This window comes from Salvelinus namaycush, unplaced genomic scaffold (genome assembly GCF_016432855.1).
Source record: "Salvelinus namaycush isolate Seneca unplaced genomic scaffold, SaNama_1.0 Scaffold726, whole genome shotgun sequence".
NCBI lineage: Eukaryota > Metazoa > Chordata > Actinopteri > Salmoniformes > Salmonidae > Salvelinus > Salvelinus namaycush.
Genome location: NW_024061449.1, coordinates 17,501 through 25,000, shown reverse-complemented (window position 1 = coordinate 25,000; position 7,500 = coordinate 17,501).

The following is a 7,500-nucleotide window of genomic DNA, read 5'->3' as shown; positions in this document are numbered from 1 at the left end:
GGGTCTGGCACCTATGGCACTTATGAAAGGTTTAAAGTGCCAAGTGCCAAGTGCCAAGTGCCACAGGGCTCCAGGGGGGCAGTGCACACCTAATGTTACCCCGGTCAGAGTGCCTCTTGCCCGGCATAGTATTTAATGTGTGTAGCCCTTTATTCTTTAAAAATGACCCAGTCAGGGGTCTGGCACCTATGGCACTTATGAAAGGTTTAAAGTGCCAAGTGCCAAGTGCCAAGTGCCACAGGGCTCCAGGGGGGCAGTGCACACCTAATGTTACCCCGGTCAGAGTGCCTCTTGCCCGGCATAGTATTTAATGTGTGTAGCCCTTTATTCTTTAAAAATGACCCAGTCAGGGGTCTGGCACCTATGGCACTTATGAAAGGTTTAAAGTGCCAAGTGCCAAGTGCCAAGTGCCACAGGGCTCCAGGGGGGCAGTGCACACCTAATGTTACCCCGGTCAGAGTGCCTCTTGCCCGGCATAGTATTTAATGTGTGTAGCCCTTTATTCTTTAAAAATGACCCAGTCAGGGGTCTGGCACCTATGGCACTTATGAAAGGTTTAAAGTGCCAAGTGCCAAGTGCCAAGTGCCACAGGGCTCCAGGGGGGCAGTGCACACCTAATGTTACCCCGGTCAGAGTGCCTCTTGCCCGGCATAGTATTTAATGTGTGTAGCCCTTTATTCTTTAAAAATGACCCAGTCAGGGGTCTGGCACCTATGGCACTTATGAAAGGTTTAAAGTGCCAAGTGCCAAGTGCCAAGTGCCACAGGGCTCCAGGGGGGCAGTGCACACCTAATGTTACCCCGGTCAGAGTGCCTCTTGCCCGGCATAGTATTTAATGTGTGTAGCCCTTTATTCTTTAAAAATGACCCAGTCAGGGGTCTGGCACCTATGGCACTTATGAAAGGTTTAAAGTGCCAAGTGCCAAGTGCCAAGTGCCAAGTGCCACAGGGCTCCAGGGGGGCAGTGCACACCTAATGTTACCCCGGTCAGAGTGCCTCTTGCCCGGCATAGTATTTAATGTGTGTAGCCCTTTATTCTTTAAAAATGACCCAGTCAGGGGTCTGGCACCTATGGCACTTATGAAAGGTTTAAAGTGCCAAGTGCCAAGTGCCAAGTGCCACAGGGCTCCAGGGGGGCAGTGCACACCTAATGTTACCCCGGTCAGAGTGCCTCTTGCCCGGCATAGTATTTAATGTGTGTAGCCCTTTATTCTTTAAAAATGACCCAGTCAGGGGTCTGGCACCTATGGCACTTATGAAAGGTTTAAAGTGCCAAGTGCCAAGTGCCAAGTGCCAAGTGCCACAGGGCTCCAGGGGGGCAGTGCACACCTAATGTTACCCCGGTCAGAGTGCCTCTTGCCCGGCATAGTATTTAATGTGTGTAGCCCTTTATTCTTTAAAAATGACCCAGTCAGGGGTCTGGCACCTATGGCACTTATGAAAGGTTTAAAGTGCCAAGTGCCAAGTGCCAAGTGCCACAGGGCTCCAGGGGGGCAGTGCACACATAATGTTACCCCAGTCAGAGTGCCTCTTGCCCGGCATAGTATGTAATGTGTATACCCCTGAAATCCTATGCAATTACCCACAAAATTGTATCCCGGTCAAAGTGCCTCTAGCCCGGCATAGTATTTAATGTGTATAGCCCTGAAATCCTAAGTGCTTCTAGCTTACCCTATCCAATGTTGCCATCATGTGGACACTCACAGGTGGTTCGGGAATGATGTTCTAGCCCGGCATAGTATTTCTTGAAATCCTATGCAATTACCATTCCGTTCTAGCCCGGCATAGTATTTCATGAAATCCTATGCAATTACCATTCTATGACACTTATGGAAGTGCCAAGTGGCTCCATGGGCAGTGCACACGTAATTGTATCCCAGTCAAAGTGCCTCTAGCCCGGCATAGTATTTAATGTGTATAGCCCTAGGCATTACGGCATTCTGGCATTAACAACGACCTTGTTAGGGTTAGGGTAAGGGTTAGGGTAAGGGCATTACGGTATTCTGGCATTCTGGTAAGGGTTAGGCATTACGGCATGGGTTAGGCATTACGGCATGGGTTAGGCATTACGGCATGGGTTAGGGTTAATTATGGTACTTACCTTGTCATTGAAATCCGATCACCTCACCTGGGTCTCGAACCCCGATCTCCTGAGTGATAGTCGGGCGCTCTACACACTGAGCCAAGCACACTCCTGGGAGTAGAGCAGAAACTAGGTTGCCTTGGCCTTTCAAGACCTTCTTTAGGGGGGGTAAAATGAGAGCAATTAGTGTGCCTCACCTGGGTCTCGAACCCCGATCTCCTGAGTGATAGTCGGGGGCTCTACACACTGAGCCAAGCACACTCCTGGGAGTAGAGCAGAAACTAGGTTGCCTTGGCCTTTCAAGACCTTCTTTAGGGGGGGTAAAATGAGAGCAATTAGTGTGCCTCACCTGGGTCTCGAACCCCGATCTCCTGAGTGATAGTCGGGGGCTCTACACACTGAGCCAAGCACACTCCTGGGAGTAGAGCAGAAACTAGGTTGCCTTGGCCTTTCAAGACCTTCTTTAGGGGGGTAAAATGAGAGCAGTGAGTTCCCGTCACATGGGACTCGAACAGCCTCGAACATGATCGCTGGCTTAGGTCGTTCGGTGCTGTACCACCGCCATCAGTGTCCTGGGAGTTTAGCAGAAACTAGGTTGCCTTGGCCTTTCAAGACCTTCTTTAGGGGGGGTAAAATGAGAGCAATTAGTGTGCCTCACCTGGGTCTCGAACCCCGATCTCCTGAGTGATAGTCGGGCGCTCTACACACTGAGCCAAGCACACTCCTGGGAGTAGAGCAGAAACTAGGTTGCCTTGGCCTTTCAAGACCTTCTTTAGGGGGGTAAAATGAGAGCAGTGAGTTCCCGTCACATGGGACTCGAACAGCCTCGAACATGATCGCTGGCTTAGGTCGTTCGGTGCTGTACCACCGCCATCAGTGTCCTGGGAGTTTAGCAGAAACTAGGTTGCCTTGGCCTTTCAAGACCTTCTTTAGGGGGGGTAAAATGAGAGCAATTAGTGTGCCTCACCTGGGTCTCGAACCCCGATCTCCTGAGTGATAGTCGGGGGCTCTACACACTGAGCCAAGCACACTCATGGGAGTAGAGCAGAAACTAGGTTGCCTTGGCCTTTCAAGACCTTCTTTAGGGGGGGTAAAATGAGAGCAATTAGTGTGCCTCACCTGGGTCTCGAACCCCGGTCTCCTGAGTGATAGTCGGGGGCTCTACACACTGAGCCAAGCACACTCATGGGAGTATAGCGGAAACTAGGTGGCCTTGGCCTTTCAATTTCCCTCCAGTCCAATTAACAATGCCACGCCTGTATCCACACCTGGCTATAATTAGGACCCATGATTAGAGTTCGGCTTCTTGGCAGACACAAACATACACGGAGGAAGGCAGGCAGGAGAGAGAAGCTATGTACAGCAAACAACGACATGACTGTGGACTTTGTACCAAGACGCATATCGCGCGGCTCGACAAACATTTTAAGACTGTCCATGGACTTAAGATTAAGACGTTATCATGGAAGCACGCTGTGCAATCTAGCCGGGTTTCGACTGATATAGAGCTGCCTAACAACGACATTGAACAGCGGCTGGAGCCCGGTGACGACTCTGGGTTTATGCAGTCTGTTGACAGCGATTGTTCCCCGGAGAAGCAACTGAGTGGCGAGAGTGAGCAGTCGGCGGTGCAGTCAACCAGTCCTATCGGTGGTGAACAACGCCCGGAACCGAGGGAGCAAGCCTGCGTCGTGTCGACATCCACCAACTCCGACAGTGATGAAGACGCCGGTGTGTCGCCAATGAATCAAGGTTGGAATACTCTAATTTTTAAAGACTATGCGACCTTTACTAATGGTATCAACCCTTCGGTTAAACGCATTGATAATAGTCGCAGCAGTCTGTCCCGAGTACATGAATTCCATATGTGTCACTCTCTGGAAACACAGTCACGTTACTACCGTTACCATAATTTGCCTCGTAACGCAAGCCAAGCTCGGACATTAATTGAGAGACAAATCAATCAATGAAGAACTCAAAATAAATATAATATTTTTGCAATTAATCCTTGTCTTTGTGTGTCATTTTCATTCTATTTCAATAGGAGCACCTAGTAACCCAAAAATAATACCAGGTGCACTCATTCGATTTCAATAGGAGCACCTGGTAACCCAAAAATAATACCAGGTGCACGGAGGGGAGGATGAGTACAGACCTTATTTTTTAAAAGCTCCATAAATCCCTTAGGCCGGTGCCTACTGACTTGTGCCCGTAGTATGGTGCTCCCATAGCGGGCATGGGTGTGGGCAGGCCCTTTAAATTCATTTTCATTCGATTTAAATAGGGGCACCTGGTAACCCAAACTAACATAAGGTGGTGTCAGTGTTGAGGATGCGGACAGACATTTTATATAAAAGCTCCATAAATCCCTTAGGCCGGTGGCCACTGACTTGTGCCCGTAGTATGGTGCTCCCATAGCGGGCATGGGTGTGGGCAGGCCCTTTAAATTCATTTTCATTCGATTTAAATAGGGGCACCTGGTAACCCAAAAAGAGGGCACTCTGTCGTTTTTCCTGAAAAGTTCAACTTAGAAAGTATTCAGACCTTATTTTTTAAAAGCTCCATAAATCCCTTAGGCCGGTGCCTACTGACTTGTGCCCGTAGTATGGTGCTCCCATAGCGGGCATGGGTGTGGGCAGGCCCTTTAAATTCATTTTCATTCGATTTAAATAGGGGCACCTGGTAACCCAAACTAACATAAGGTGGTGTCAGTGTTGAGGATGCGGACAGACATTTTATATAAAAGCTCCATAAATCCCTTAGGCCGGTGGCCACTGACTTGTGCCCGTAGTATGGTGCTCCCATAGCGGGCATGGGTGTGGGCAGGCCCTTTAAATTCATTTTCATTCGATTTAAATAGGGGCACCTGGTAACCCAAAAAGAGGGCACTCTGTCGTTTTTCCTGAAAAGTTCAACTTAGAAAGTATTCAGACCTTATTTTTTAAAAGCTCCATAAATCCCTTAGGCCGGTGCCTACTGACTTGTGCCCGTAGTATGGTGCTCCCATAGCGGGCATGGGTGTGGGCAGGCCCTTTAAATTCATTTTCATTCGATTTAAATAGGGGCACCTGGTAACCCAAACTAACATAAGGTGGTGTCAGTGTTGAGGATGCGGACAGACATTTTATATAAAAGCTCCATAAATCCCTTAGGCCGGTGGCCACTGACTTGTGCCCGTAGTATGGTGCTCCCATAGCGGGCATGGGTGTGGGCAGGCCCTTTAAATTCATTTTCATTCGATTTAAATAGGGGCACCTGGTAACCCAAAAAGAGGGCACTCTGTCGTTTTTCCTGAAAAGTTCAACTTAGAAAGTATTCAGACCTTATTTTTTAAAAGCTCCATAAATCCCTTAGGCCGGTGCCTACTGACTTGTGCCCGTAGTATGGTGCTCCCATATCGGGCATGGGTGTGGGCAGGCCCTTAAAAGTCGTTTTCATTCGATTTCAATAGCGGCACCTGGTAACCCAAAAAGAGGGCACTCTGTCGTTTTTCCTGAATAGTTCAACATAGAATATTTTCGGACTTTTTTTGAAAAGCTCCATAAATCCCTTAGGCCGGTGCCTACTGACTTGGGCCCCTACTATGGTGCTCCCATAGCGGGCATGGGTGTGGGCAGGCCCTTAAAAGTCGTTTTCATTCGATTTCAATAGCGGCACCTGGTAACCCAAAAAGAGGGCACTCTGTCGTTTTTCCTGAATAGTTCAACATAGAATATTTTCGGACTTTTTTTGAAAAGCTCCATAAATCCCTTAGGCCGGTGCCTACTGACTTGTGCCCGTAGTATGGTGCTCCCATATCGGGCATGGGTGTGGGCAGGCTATTAAAAGTCGTTTTCATTCGATTTCAATAGGGGCACCTGGTAACCCAAAAAGAGGGCACTCTGTCGTTTTTCCTGAATAGTTCAACATAGAATATTTTCGGACTTTTTTTGAAAAGCTCCATAAATCCCTTAGGCCGGTGCCTACTGACTTGTGCCCGTAGTATGGTGCTCCCATATCGGGCATGGGTGTGGGCAGGCTATTAAAAGTCGTTTTCATTCGATTTCAATAGGGGCACCTGGTAACCCAAAAAGTGGGCACTCTGTCGTTTTTCCTGAGTAGTTCAACATAGAATATTTTCGGACTTTTTTTGAAAAGCTCCATAAATCCCTTAGGCCGGTGCCTACTGACTTGTGCCCGTAGTATGGTGCTCCCATATCGGGCATGGGTGTGGGCAGGCTATTAAAAGTCGTTTTCATTCGATTTCAATAGGGGCACCTGGTAACCCAAACTAACATAAGGTGGTGTCAGTAGTGCGGGTGACTACATACATTTTTGAAAAGCTCCATAAATCCTTTAGGCCGGTGCCTACTGACTTGTGCCCGTAGTATGGTGCTCCCATAGCGGGCATGGGTGTCTGCAGGTCATTTAAATTCGTTTTCATTCGATTTAAATAGGGGCACCTGGTAACCCAAAAAGTGGGCACTCTGTCGTTTTTCCTGAGTAGTTCAACATAGAAAGTATTCAGACCTTATTTTTGAAAAGCTCCATAAATCCCTTAGGCCGGTGGCCACTGACTTGTGCCCATAGTATGGTGCTCCCATAGCGGGCATGGGTGTCTGCAGGTCATTTAAATTCATTTTCATTCGATTAGAATAGGAGCACCTGGTAACCCAAAAATAATACCAGGTGCACGGAGGGGAGGATGAGTACAGACATTTTATATAAAAGCTCCATAAATCCCTTAGGCCGGTGGCCACTGACTTGTGCCCGTAGTATGGTGCTCCCATAGCGGGCATGGGTGTCTGCAGGTCATTTAAATTCGTTTTCATTCGATTTCAATAGGGGCACCTGGTAACCCAAAAAGTGGGCACTCTGTCGTTTTTCCTGAGAAGTTCAACATATAAAGTATTCAGACCTTATTTTTTAAAAGCTCCATAAATCTTTTAGGCCGGTGGCCACTGACTTGTGCCCGTAGTATGGTGCTCCCATAGCGGGCATGGGTGTGGGCAGGTCATTTAAATTCATTTTCATTCGATTTCAATAGCAGCACCTGGTAACCCAAAAATAATACCAGGTGCACTCATTCGATTTCAATAGGAGCACCTGGTAACCCAAAAGAGGGCACTTAGCCGTTTTTCCTGAGTAGTTCAACATAGAATATTTTCGGACCTTTTTTGAAAAGCTCCATAAATCCTTCAGGCCGGCCCCCACTGACTTGTGCCCATAGTATGGTGCTCCCATAGCGGGCATGGGTGTCTGCAGGCCATTTAAAATCATTTTCATTCGATTTCAATAGCAGCACCTGGTAACCCAAAAATAATACCAGGTGCACTCATTCGATTTCAATAGGAGCACCTGGTAACCCAAAAATAATACCAGGTGCACAGAAGGGAGGATGAGTACAGACATTTTTTAAAAGCTTCATAAATCACTCAG